Source organism: Lissotriton helveticus, chromosome 3_1 (genome assembly GCF_964261635.1).
Source record: "Lissotriton helveticus chromosome 3_1, aLisHel1.1, whole genome shotgun sequence".
Taxonomy (NCBI): domain Eukaryota; kingdom Metazoa; phylum Chordata; class Amphibia; order Caudata; family Salamandridae; genus Lissotriton; species Lissotriton helveticus.
Genome location: NC_136061.1, coordinates 1642541425 through 1642556002, shown reverse-complemented (window position 1 = coordinate 1642556002; position 14578 = coordinate 1642541425).

Sequence of the window (14578 nt, the reverse complement as noted above, 5' to 3'; positions counted from 1 at the left end):
ACAGTGACCTCCTCTGGGGTAGCCCTTACACTTTTTGTTTCCCCTTGGACATATTGGTTTGAGAGTACCAACCTGTCATGCACCACAGTGTGACTATCACAGGTATCTCTCAGGGCAGTGGTTCGAATGCCATTCACTAGTAGGTGGTGGGTGTCTACTCCCCTCTGGAGTCTCCAACTCACCTTTTGGGCCCATTTTCCAGTTGAAGTCTAGGAGGACTTCCTCATCTGAGGAACCACCCTCCACAGCTACTCTGGCAAACCCTGGAGCTACACTCGGGGTCGGTTTTTAGGACAGCTGGTGTGGTTTCCTGTCTTTTGACAGTTGTGACACCATACCTTGTTGGGATGCCAACTCTTACCTTGTTACCCAGTTTTAGTTTGTGAGGTGTTTTCAGGCCCACCCTCCTGGACAGGTTTTTGGGGAGCTACCTGGGCTCCTTACTTTTATCTTTAGGATTTCCTTTGGGGAGGTTTTGTAACCCCTTTCTTTTGGTCACCCTGAGTGGACGTCCTGGGCACCCTTGTCTTGGCCCAGTGGTCCATCTTCTTTACTATTTCTTGGGGAGAAATTAGACCTAGGTCTACCAGATACTGATACAACTTTTGATCAATCTAATTACTTAATATGTGTGAGTCCAAATCCCTCAATCATGGTGCCCTTCGTGTGTTCATAGGACTCTGCTCTGCATTTAACAGAGAACGGTTCCCAAAGGAGTGCCCGCCAGTGAGTTTTCTTCACTTTTCTGGCTTCACAAGCACTTTCAAAGGCTGCTATCCACTGGGTGATATCATTACCATCCTCACATTTAGGGACAACCCCTTTGGGGATTTTGGGATCATAAGATTGCTCTCTGGCCCTATTTATTAAGTTACTGCCACCATTGATGGGTGCTAGGCCCATCTCTGCTCTTTCTTTTTCTAGAGCCAGGAGTCTGGACTCAAGGTCCAATCTTTTAGCCAGCCTTACTAACAGGTTGGTCTCTTCATTGAGGCTGTCCTGAATGGACTCAAAAGCACCTGACCAACCAGTGTGGGATCTAGGTTCTGTGAGTTGTATTCTCCGAGTCAGGGGCACAGGGACCCTGTTCTTCCTAGGAAGTGGAGGGGGTTGACAGTTATCCTCATTCCCTCCATCCTCTTCCACATATGAGAGGTCTTCACTTTGCTCAGAGACGGGGGGTGATCCTTCGCATACCCTGACAGCAGCTCCTGGAGCTTTTGTTTGGAGGAATGGGACAGCATGGCTGGCTATGTTTTTAAGTCTACACAGAGACCTTAACTCCCCAAATTTGAAGTGGAGATAAGAGGTGAGGTTGAGCTTCTCAACTATATTCTCTATGTCATTAGTTATATTTTCACTAACAGTTGGGTTCTTCTTAAGAGACATTCTAAAAATTCTAACCCCTCTTTCCCCTAACTATTGTGAGTTTTTATTTTTCCAAAAATTTCTAAAGGGACTTAATCAAGGCACTAACAAGGCTTTTAGTAATTTGGAAAACTTTGTCAATTAAAAAATCAGAATTTTTAAAGACAATTTAGGAGTTCTGTCATGTGATCAGGTCTTGGCCAAAATGATTCATAAAGGGGGTGGTGATGGACAGAGTATCTGAATTAAGCAGAACACTCCTACCCAGTCAAAAGATCAGGGCTTGATCCATCACCGTTATTTAGCTCACTGCACCAACCCAGTTCAGAACCTGGAAAGGAAACAAGCTTCCGGGGACCGGTTTCTGGCATTACAGCCGTCTTCGGCCCGGCTTGCTTGAATCCTGATGGTGCAGTGAGCAAGGGACTCACATCTGAGCATACCCTTCCACGCTTGTGGTGGCCAAAACGATTCATAAAGCTTGTTTCCTTTCCAGTGAAGAATTGGCTTGGTAGTTTGGTCTGCCCTGTTCCCATGATGCACTGGGCCAGGGACAGACTAATTTGCATATAGCCAGGTTCTGAACTGGGATGGTGCAGTGAGCTAAAAAACGGTGATGGATCAAGCCCTGATCTGTTGACTGGGTAGGAGTGTTCTGATTAACTCAGATACTCTGTCCATCACCACCCCCTTTTTGAAATTATTTTGGCCACCATGAGTGTGGAAGGGTATGCTCAGACATGAGTCCCTTGCTCACTGCACCATCAGGATTCAAGCAAGCCGGGCCGAAGACGGCTGTAATGCCAGAAACCGGTTCCCCAGAAGCTTGTTTCCTTTCCAGTGAAGAATTGGCTTGGTAGTTTGGTCTGCCCTGTTCCCATGATGCACTGGGCCAGGGACAGACTAATTTGCATATAGCCAGGTTCTGAACTGGGATGGTGCAGTGAGCAAAAAAACGGTGATGGATCAAGCCCTGATCTGTTGACTGGGTAGGAGTGTTCTGATTAACTCAGATACTCTGTCCATCACCACCCCCCCCTTTTTGAAATTATTTTGGCCACCATGAGTGTGGAAGGGTATGCTCAGACATGAGTCCCTTGCTCACTGCACCGTCAGGATTCAAGCAAGCCGGGCCGAAGACGGCTGTAATGCCAGAAACCGGTCCCCGGAAGCTTGTTTCCTTTCCAGTGAAGAATTGGCTTGGTAGTTTGGTCTGCCCTGTTCCCATGATGCACTGGACCAGGGACAGACTAATTTGCATATAGCCAGGTTCTGAACTGGGATGGTGCAGTGAGCTAAAAAACGGTGATGGATCAAGCCCTGATCTGTTGACTGGGTAGGAGTGTTCTGATTAACTCAGATACTCTGTCCATCACCACCCCCTTTTTGAAATTATTTTGGCCACCATGAGTGTGGAAGGGTATGCTCAGACATGAGTCCCTTGCTCACTGCACCATCAGGATTCAAGCAAGCCGGGCCGAAGACGGCTGTAATGCCAGAAACCGGTCCCCGGAAGCTTGTTTCCTTTCCAGTGAAGAATTGGCTTGGTAGTTTGGTCTGCACTGTTCCCATGATGCACTGGGCCAGGGACAGACTAATTTGCATATAGCCAGGTTCTGAACTGGGATGGTGCAGTGAGCTAAAAAAACGGTGATGGATCAAGCCCTGATCTGTTGACTGGGTAGGAGTGTTCTGATTAACTCAGATACTCTGTCCATCACCACCCCCCCTTTTTGAAATTATTTTGGCCAGCATGAGTGTGGAAGGGTATGCTCAGACATGAGTCCCTTGCTCACTGCACCATCAGGATTCAAGCAAGCCGGGCCGAAGACGGCTGTAATGCCAGAAACCGGTCCCCGGAAGATTGTTTCCTTTCCAGTGAAGAATTGGCTTGGTAGTTTGGTCTGCCCTGTTCCCATGATGCACTGGGCCAGGGACAGACTAATTTGCATATAGCCAGGTTCTGAACTGGGATGGTGCAGTGAGCTAAAAAACGGTGATGGATCAAGCCCTGATCTGTTGACTGGGTAGGAGTGTTCTGATTAACTCAGATACTCTGTCCATCACCATCCCCTTTTTGAAATTGTTTTGGCCACCATGAGTGTGGAAGGGTATGCTCAGACATGAGTCCCTTGCTCACTGCACCATCAGTATTCAAGCAAGCCTGGACGAAGACGGCTGTAATGCCAGAAAACGGTCCCCGGAAGCTTGTTTCCTTTCCAGTGAAGAATTGGCTTGGTAGTTTGGTCTGCCCTGTTCCCATGATGCACTGGGCCAGGGACAGACTAATTTGCATATAGCCAGGTTCTGAACTGGGATGGTGCAGTGAGCTAAAAAATGGTGATGGCTCAAGCCCTGATCTGTTGACTGGGTAGGAGTGGTCTGATTAACTCAGATACTCTGTCCATCACCACCCCCTTTTTGAAATTATTTTGGCCACCATGAGTGTGGAAGGGTATGCTCAGACATGAGTCCCTTGCTCACTGCACCATCAGGATTCAAGCAAGCCGGGCCGAAGACGGCTGTGATGCCAGAAACCGGTCCCCGGAAGCTTGTTTCCTTTCCAGTGAAGAATTGGCTTGGTAGTTTGGTCTGCCCTGTTCCCATGATGCACTGGGCTAGGGACAGACTAATTTGCATATAGCCAGGTTCTGAACTGGGATGGTGCAGTGAGCTAAAAAATGGTGATGGATCAAGCCCTGATCTGTTGACTGGGTAGGAGTGTTCTGATTAACTCAGATACTCTGTCCATCACCACCCCCTTTTTGAAGTTATTCAGGTCTTGGCCAAGGCAGTCCAAGAAATGCAAAGTTGTAGATCCCACCGCTGATCCACCAATGTAGGAAGCTGGCTCTGCATATACTATACCAAAATGAGGTATAGTGTGCACAGAGTTCAGTGGAACCCAAAAGGTAGGCAGTGGAAAAATTCAGTGGCACTAGGGTGGCGGGTGCAGAGTGCTGAGGCCCAATGTTATGCAATGGGGTATAGGGGACCTCTGGTTGGTGGCTGCTCACAAGCAGGCCACAGGTTGAGGGAGCAAAGCTCCTAGACTTAGGCTCAGGGCAAAGGGAGATCCAGTTTAGTACAAAAGGTGCAACCACAGCGGCACAGGGGCGGCCGAGTGCAGGGTGCTGTTTTGGTATCAGGTGCCCCGTTGTTTTCAATGGGAGTTGCCAGCTTTCGATTTTGGCTGCAGACTCGGTCCAGGAAGACTTCCTGGAGGAACCAACAGCTGGGCATGTAAGTTGGAGGGCTTTGGGACGTAGGTGCGCCTCGGGTTCTCTTCTCCAGGACGCAGGGTGTCTGGATGCAGGGATGTCTTTTGAGGTAGGATTTCACCTTACCAGGCCGCGCTTGGTTCGGGGGTTCCCGTGAAGAGGTTGGAGGCGAAGTCGGGGAGTCCTGGGGGGACTGATGCGTTAGTTTTAACTGGTATCTCCCACAGTCATACCCATCCCCTCATGTGATACGATCATGCTACAGATGCGCAGAGCAACCGTAAGAATGAAGAAAAAATGTGAGAGGGGGTTGGTGGTGCCTCATGGAAGTAACACCATGGGAGTGAGCAGGAAGGTACTCGCCTGTTATCTCAGGTTCTCATCATTAGCACCCACCAACCCCAAAAAAACTATGTTAAAGGGAGTGAAAGAAAAAAGAAGTAAAGACACAGTGCTAGGGTGTAATATCAAATACTGCCTATGCACCAGACAGTTAGTTACAGTGTGCGGCAGAATCAACCCAAAAATCTAAACACATCAGGAACAATTTTTAAATAAAAAATGATGATCCACATCCGAATAGCAGAGATGGCATATGACTAATCCACTGGCCCAACAGACTGTTTGAGAAACAATAACTGATTGGTTAGGATTTGAGTAGTAGAGTCACCACGTGAACAGGTCCTGTGTTGTGAATGACTTTTGAGTGGGGGGATGACCTGTTCTCTACCCCTGTAGCTCCTTTTCGTACATGGCAGGATCTCTGGAAACATTAGTGACAAAAACTCCTAGGAAATGTCAATAAAGCAAACAATATACACAGTATCTATAACATTAAGAAAACCAAGGAAGACAGAAAAAATATATTCAAAGTTGTTACCATTTTAATCATTTCTTCTCATATTATTTAAACAGATGATATTTATACAAAACACAATATGTAACACATCACATGTAATCAATATGTATAAATCAATTGTTAAAAAGTGGCAATATCTTAATTAACTCGACGCGGGATTCGGCGTATACAACGCCTTCTTCAGGAAAGTCACACAATTATAGGTCCTGTTTCAATGTGATTAGTTCCCAGTGATTAATACCTGCAACTCCATAGTTCGTGGATGTTCTTGATTCTAATAAATGCCTGATAAAAATGTGGTGCACCGAATGTGCAACAATGTCTTATTAATTTTAAAATCTACGATATCACGAAAAAGTCGGATGTCTGGTTATCAAACAAGCCTCGTGTAGGTATATTTGAAAAGCGACCTGGTCCCGCTAAATGTTAAAATCAGTAATATGATATTCTGGCAAGCATATTGCGATTGAAGAGATTCAACGAAGAAACTGGAACAAGCGCTAGATATGCGATAGTGTTCCAAATATGTAGCTAAATCGCACATTCGGTGCACATTCGCACATTCGGTGCACCGCATTTTTATGAGCCATTTATTAGAATCAAGAACATCCACCAACTATGGAGTTGCAGGTTGCAATCACTAGGAACTAATCATATACGCCGAAACGCGCGTCGAGTTAATAAAGATATTGCCACTTTTTAACCCTTTATTTATACACATTGATTAAATGTGATGTGTTACATAATGTGTTTCAGTTTTTAAATGTTTTGTATAAATATCATCTGTTTAGATAATATGAGAAGAAATTATTAAAATGGTAACAACTTTGAATATATTTTTTTCTGTCTTCCTTGGTTTTCTTAAGGTTATTGTTACTGTGTATATTGTTTGCATTATTGACATTGCCTAGGAGTTTTTGTCACTACCATTTATGTCCCTGTCCTAGGAATTGAACTATCCATTGTTCAAGGGGTCCTTGTTTTTTCTCATTAGGATCTCTGAAAACTGCAGATGTGCCGTTGGGGCTGGGCCCAGTCAGTTCTTCTCCGCAGTCCTCTCTGCTGAGTGTCTTCTTTCATCCTACTTCTTCATAGGTTGCAGGAATCAGTCTTCTTGGTTCAGGGATGCCCCCTAAATACTATTTAGGGGGCATTTTAGGGGTCTTGAGGTCAGTAGCCAATGGGCTACTGACCTTAAGGTGACCACACCCTTGGTGTGCTCACACCATGTGGGGGAGTAGGCAAAATCCCTAACCCTGATTGGGGAGTGCCTGCCATCTGCAAGTTGGCAGACACTGAAGAGTGGGCTTTACCTCTCCTCCCCTACCTGAGGGTGGGGTTGGCAGAGGTGGGCACACCTTCTGGGCTGCTCTAATATTTCCTACCTGTCTTCCTGCCAAAAAAGAGGGGAGACAGGAATGGGGCCTGCTCCTGATAGCGGGAAAGGCTTGGGGTCGCATTTGAAGCTCCCCTACCACAGATGGCTCTTCCTGACCTGGGGAGGTGTGACTACCTCCGCCCAGGAAAAGGTTTGTTTCTGGGCTTAGGGAGGGAAGGCCCCCACCCCAGGGGTCCAGAAACATGTCTTGTGATGGCAGGCTGCTATGTATCAGTCAGGGAACCCATCAGAGGCTGGTCATTTTTCAGGGGCATCTCTAAGATGCCCTCTGAGTGCATTTTTCATTAAATCCCACACTTACATCAGTCTGGGTTAATGTGCTGAAAAGTTTGATACCAAACTTCCCAGTATACAGTAAAGCCATTATGGTGCTGTGGAGTTCGTAATGACAAACTCACAGCACCATATACTTTTAATGGCATTTCTGCACTTACAATGTCTAAAAATTGGCCTAGACACTGTAGGGGTACAGGGCTCATGCACCTGTACGCTCACTACTGGTATAGTTCACCCATCTACAGGGGTGGCTGACCTGTGCCAGGGCAGTGGGTTGCAGGCATGGCAAACAGGAATATGTTCCATGTCAACTCTTTTTTTTTTTTTTTTTTTTTTTTTAGGATGGGCCTACAACCACACGGGCCAGCCGCTAAAAAGGAGTAGACACATATCACATATGCCCGCAAAGGTAACCGTCAATCAACAGTGCAATACTCCACATTATATACAGGACCAAAACAGGTTTTATATATATGAAAGAACAAACACACAGAAAGGCGAGAGTGTATCACTGAAGGTCAGCCCAAGGGACGCAAGGGGGGGACAGCAGCGGAGGTGCAGTAGTAACATCCTAAGCACGAAGGAGTATGAAGTGGGGGGGGGGGGGGGGGCAGAGATCAGGAAGAGGAAGGGGGGAAGAGCCGGAGACACCAGCTCAGTCCCTATATGAAGATTCCGGGAACGCTAGCCTAAGGAGATAGGGTAATCTCGATAGTGTCCACAAGGGGAGGAGTACAAATGTCGCCACGGTATTCGTTCCATTGACCCCACACCTTCACCCATGCCCTGGGTCTACCCCTGGCCACATAGACAGTTTTCTCACGGAACATGGACCAATCCATATTATCCTCCCATTGCGAGAGGGCAGGGGGCCTGGAGGCCCCCCAGAGTTGCGCAATATCTCGCTTCGCAATCATATAGCCCAGGGTGGCCCATCTAGTCTGTGCCACCGAATAGTCCGGTCGGCTCCCAAACATTCAAAAGACAGCGACGAGGTTCCGGTCGCAAGGATATCCCTGTCACCACAGTCATCAGATCAAGCACGGCCACCCAATAAGCAGCCACCATCGGGCACTCCCAAAGAATATGCAGGAAAGTAGCACGCAAACCACATCCACGCTTACACAGTCCATCGGAGGAAAAGCCCATCACCATCAGTCGCGGTCCCGTCACATACACCCGATGAAGGATCTTCAATTGGACCAGACGGAGTCGAGCCGGTATAGCCACCTCCTTCGGAGAGGAGAGGGCCGATTGCCAATCCTCATCGTCAAGTTCCAACCCATCTCCCATCCACTGTTCCCGAAGTCGGGCCAATAAGTCAGTCCGATTGTTAATCAACTTTTTATAGATCAGGGAGATAGTGCTATCAGGAAGATGTTCGTCAAGGATACGGTCCTCAAGTGGGGAAGAGTCAGGCGGAATCTCACCAGGAGCAAACACCGAAACCAAAGCGTGCCTGATCTGTAAATAACGAAAGAATTCCCGACTACTCAGGCCGTAGTCAGCCTGGAGGGCCTGAAACGGGCGCACAGAACCCTTAGAATATACATCCCCCACTTTAGAGATCCCAATCAAGTCCCAACGGTCAAAACCTTTGGAAGACCAAAGACCGCCCAGACGTTCTGAAGCATAAAGCGGCGTCGCCAACGTCAAGCGATCCTCCCAGCCCAGGCTCACATTCGCAGCACGCCACACCGTCAAAGCAGTCAAAGTAGGTCCCACAAGATGGCGCCCAGCGGAGCGAGAATAGAGCACTCTATTAAAGTCACCTCCCGGAAGCTGAAGTTTATCCATCTCAAACGCCGGATTACGACCCGGAGAGAACATAGCGTGATTAATAGCGGACAGATGGGAAGCCCAGTAGTATCTCTTAATATCGGGGAGCGCCATGCCCCCATCGTACCACGGGATGGAAATTTTCGCGAGAGCAATGCGCGGTCGCCCACCCCAAATAAGTTGCCTCTGAAGGCTCTCAATCTCCCGAAAATAGGTCTTGGGGATAGGATCATAATAGTTCTGGAGAGCGTAGAGAAACCGCGGTAGCGACATCATCTTAAACAGGGCCGCCCGACCCAGTGGAGACAGGGGAAGTTTGCGCCAGCGGGCAACGTCCAAACGGAGCCTAAGCAACGGGGGAAGGAGATTACGATCGAAACGAAGGGACGGATCCAAGGTAACGAAAACCCCCAAGTATTTGAAACCATCCCGGACCACCTGAAGAGGAAGTCTACTCGGCAACGGAGGCAAGATGCCAGATAAAACGTATACACAGGATTTAGACCAGTTGATGACGAGGCCTGAGTTAGCGCCAAAGGACGCAAGAACGTCAAATAAAACAGATAAAGACTTGCGAGGAGAAGTAAGATACAAGAGGATGTCGTCCGCATAAAGCGAGACGCGGTCTTCGAAGTCCGGGGCCCAACGAATACCTTTAAGGGACGGTTCCCAACGGAGCCAGGCCGCCAACGGTTCAAGAGCGAGCGCGAACAACAGAGGGGACAAGGGGCAACCCTGACGGGTACCCCTGCCCAAGGAGAAGGGGGCCGACACTCTACCATTCACTACAACTTGCGCCAGAGGTTCCGCGTACAACAGCCTAACCCAGCTAATAAACTCGCACCCGAATCCAAATTTCTCAAGTGTCGCCCATAAATAGGGCCACTCCACAGTATCAAAGGCCATGGAGGCATCCAGGGACGCCAAAATGGCCGGTTCAGTCAAAAGCCCCGCCCTCGCCAGCGCGCCGTGGAGGCGACGTAAATTCAGAGCAGTGTTGCGATGCGGGATAAAGCCAGATTGATCCGGATGGACCAACTCCCCGAGAACCGAAAGGAGACGGGTCGCCAAAAGTTTAGCCAACACCTTAGGTTCAACATTTAATAGGGATATGGGCCTGTACGAGGAACAGAGGTCACGCGGTTTACCCTCTTTGGGAATGACGACGATTGTCGCCAGACGCTGATCATAAGGAAGTATGTTCCGCTCACGAGATTCTAGAAACATGGCGCGGAGATACGGCGCCACCTTATCGGGGCGTAATTTGTACAACTCAATAGGCAAACCGTTCGGGCCCAGTGCTTTGCCCGAACGGAGCGATCGAACTGCATTGGCTATCTCATCATTCGTAAAAGGGGAGTCCAAGGCAATACGGTCCAAGTCGGTGACACAGGGCAAAGTGATATCACGCAGAAGAAGGCGGGAGTCAGCTACATCCCTCACAGACACGGGAGCATATACCACACGGAAATACTCCGCAAAACGATCAACAATGGCGGTCGGATCAATCACATTCTCACCACTCGCAGACTGAATCACGGGCACCACTCGATTAACTCTTTCTTTCTTGTCCAACCACGCTAGGAGTTTGCCCGCCTTGTCACCCACATCGTACAATCTGCCCTGCTGCTCACGAAACATCACCTTTGCAGCGTCAGTGACCAGAGATTTATATGCAAACTGTTTTAGACCCAGGGCATGGAGTTTCTCAGGCGTGACACCAGATTCCAACTCGTCCTCCAAAGCAGAAATCTCCCCCTCAAGGTCCACCACCTCCTTCCTCCCTGCCCTCTTAGCTTCAACAATCAAGGAAAGGGCCTGTCCACGAATCACAGTTTTAAAAGCCTCCCACAGGGACACAGCCGAAGAGACCGACCCCTCATTTTCCAGGAAATATGCATCCATGGACTTGAGCAAGAGGGTACGAGTCTCAGGGGAGGAAAGGTACCAAGGGTTAATGGGAGCCACTCGGCCCGCCGCCTCTACCCCAACCTCGAAACGAAGCCAGAGCGGCGAGTGATCAGAAATACCCCTCGGCAAATGTAAAATCTCGCGAACCGCCGATGATTGGGCTGCGGGCATCAGGAAATAATCCAGCCGGGACAGACTGCCATGGGCCCCAGAATGGAAGGTGTATTGGAGCTGAGTAGGATGCAACAGTCGCCAGCAGTCCACAAGGCCAAAGGTATCTAAAAACCCACCCAACCACTGCTGGGCCTGCGGGGTATCTCTAGGGGGATGGCGATCGTGAAGGCCGGAAAGCACCGAATTAAAATCACCGGCAAGAAAGAGAGTGCTATCAGGAAGATCTAACAAAACACGGCCCAAGTCAGTAAAAGTAGAGGCCTGCAGACCCGGGGGAACATAAACATTGAAGAGAGATAGGGTGCGGCCTTCATATCTACCCACCAGGACAGTATATCTCCCACGGTCATCATGAATCACCTCATCGATAGCCAGGGGGAGGGAGGTTCGAACAAGAATACCCACACCCCTAGATCCGGAGGTAAACCCCGAGTGCGCCACAAGGCGGTAGCCCCATCTATTCATTGCATAACAAACATTACCAATCAAATGGGTTTCTTGCATGAAAACAATGTCCGGCGACAAACGTCGTATACATTTTAAGACCACACTGCGCTTAATACGATCTCCCAGGCCATTAACGTTCCAGGAAAGAAATTTCAACCCTCTACCCCCCATCCCAACCGCCCGAGCCAAGACCCCTCGTCCATGAGCTAGACATCAGAAACAGCAGCAAACACAGGAGCAACTCGCCTTGAAAACAACACACAGAAAAGAAAAAACTTCCCAACCCCCCTCCCCCAAACTGAAGAGAAACACCCCCACCCTGCACCCCTGCAAAAAGCTAAAGAGCCACCCCAACCTGCAGTGTGCCTGTCGCCCAAGAACCCCTATTCTACACAAAGACCCCGGAGGAGGAAAGGTCTCCGTTCCATCCACCCCCCGACCTCAGCAAGAACAAAAAAAATAACTAACGAAAGACAGAATGATCACAATGTAGAGGGACGCCGGCCAACACTCCTGGGAATGTATTCAAAATAAGACATAAGAGACGAACAGTTAGATCTCCACACCACCTTCGGCACCACCAGGGTGAGCGGCGGAGTCTGTCTCAGGAGGACGGTCAGGCAATGAGTCCAGCCAGTCATTAACAGCATCTGGCCGATCAAAGAAAAGGGTACGTTCATTGTATTCAACCCGGAGTCTAGTGGGAAAGAGCATGGCGTAACGTAGGCCCCGATCCCGGAGACGTTTCTTGGCACCACGAAACTCCATACGTTGTCTCTGAACCTGTTGGGAAAAGTCCGGGTAAAAGTTCACCGTAGCATTTTCAAAGGCCACCGGGCCCTTCACCCGCGAGGCCTGCAGGATAGCGTCCCGGTCTCTATAATGAAAAAGCTTCGCTACAATGGGTCTCGGCGGGGCTCCCGGCTTGACTTTGCCCCCTGGAACACGATGTGCACGTTCCACCGTGAAAAATTTTGTGAGACCAGAAGGGGCCAAATGGTTCAAGACCAGATCCTCAACCAGGAGATCCACCGAGTGGGGTTCAGGGTTTTCCGGTACACCAACCAGGCGAACATTGCAGCGACACGCCCTATTTTCAAAGTCCTCCAGGCGACGGGTCATGAAGTCGTTCCCCCGACGGAGATTTCCAATCTCTGTTTGGAGCTCCGAGACATCATTCGTAAGGCTAGAGGATTTAATATCCAGTGATTGTACCCTCTCATTCGTCTTGCCGAGATCAGCACAAATCAGATTTACCTCAATAGCCACGGTGTCAAGTTTGTGGGCCAAGGCCTCGTACTGTAGGCCGATGGATTCCCTCACACCCGAGATGGCGCCCATGATATCCTGTAGGGAGGGCTCCGCCGACTCTTCCAAAATTCGTTCGGACGCTATACTAGAACCAGGCAGGGCAGCTCCGGGGGACCCCTTAGAATGGGTATAACGGTCCATGACATTTGATTGAACTGGAGCTCCGCGCAGAGGTGTTTTCGTCTTGCGCGTCTCTCTGTCCCCTCTGCCCGCCATTTTGAAGATGCGTCACAGGACAAGCCACCAGGTTCGACGGGCCCGACACCCAAAGTACAGGATCAAAAGCACAGAAAAAGGGGGCACAACTCGGGTAGGGGTCGCCGAGCCAGCAAATAGGTCACATGAAAGCCCAACAGCCGATCTGCCTCCAAGTCTCAGTCGCAACACGACATCCACATCCGTGGCCCAAGTCGGAACGGAATCGAAACCGAAACTTAGGAAGGGGGGACCCACAAGGCCAGATCTCCTGCCGTTGTTGTTCAATTGCAGGACGGCTACAGCACCGCACCCCGTCCCGGGCGCACCTCAAGGGCGGAGCCCAAAAGTTCAGAGCTCCATATCTCAGGAATAAGAGAGCCAAATCGATTTCCGGAAAGTGCCAGGGTAATCAGCCAAACGTCCCCTACACGAATTCTTGCAAGAAATCAGGATTCAGCCAGGATAAAATGTCGGGAGCGGCGAGGGTCCGGAGAGCGCTGTGCTCAAGCGGCCATCTCGGATGCCCGCCAAGCTCCTCCTCCCATGTCAACTCTTTACTTTGTTTTGCACCAAAACATACACTTTGCAATGGCAGTGTTTGTTCTTAAAGTTACAGGACCTCTAATGGTGGCACAATAAGTGTTTCAGCCCTTAGAGGCCTTCCCGGGCCAGAGTGCCCTTGGTACCAATGGTACCTTTTACAAGGGACTGACATGTGGCCAAAGAGGTGCCAATTGGGGGTCCAAGGTATAGTTTTGGGAAAGAACACTAGCCCTGGGAACCTGATTGGCAGGGACCTAGGGTACATAAAATCAAAGTACATCAGAAATCTGGCAAAAAAGTGGGGGGTTACTGCAACAGAAACACAGCATCCAACACTACATGTGCTAGGATTGGAATTATACCAAGAGTGAACATTACAATGCCATGGTTGTCCGCTATTGGACGAAGTCACAAGTTCAGGCTAACTGCAAGGTAGTGCAAGCCAGGCACAGACAAAGTTCGGCCCGCTGGCTGTTGTATCTTGTGACCTTGATGCGAGCTCGGTGCGGTGTTGCCTTGCAAGGCTTTGCATTCCTTGGCATCGGTTCCAATGAAGCTTTCAGCTGGGTGTCAAGGCTTTGCGGATCTAGTTTTCTCAGTGTTGGTTCTGGTGAAGCTTTCAGATGGGTAGCGAGGCTTTTGGGGCCCTGTGCAGCTTTACGCCGGATCTAATGGAACCTTCAGTTAAGCAGAGAGGAGTTGTCTCTGATGCCAGTCAAGGGTCCAGGGCATGAGGGGCAGCTCTTAAAGATCAGGACTTACTTCTGCACAGGCCAGCATCAGGGCTCAGGCAAGTCCAGGCAGGTGCAGTTGGTGCTGGTTAACAGGGAAGTTGGAGGATAGGACTCTGGTAGCTTGTTGTGTCCCTATATCTCAAGCATAAGGTCACCCAACTGACCCTTGAATTCACTGTGGGTAGTCTAGATTCAAGGCAAGCATGTCCAATCTACCTTCTTCAAATAGCAAGGTAGTCCTGCAAGCAGCAGGCCAGTTCTTCTGACAGCAGGGCAGTCATTCTTCGTAATTTTCCTCAGGTCCAGTAGTGTTCTGATATGGGGTCTTAGAGTGCCAACTTTTATCCCCAGTGCCAGT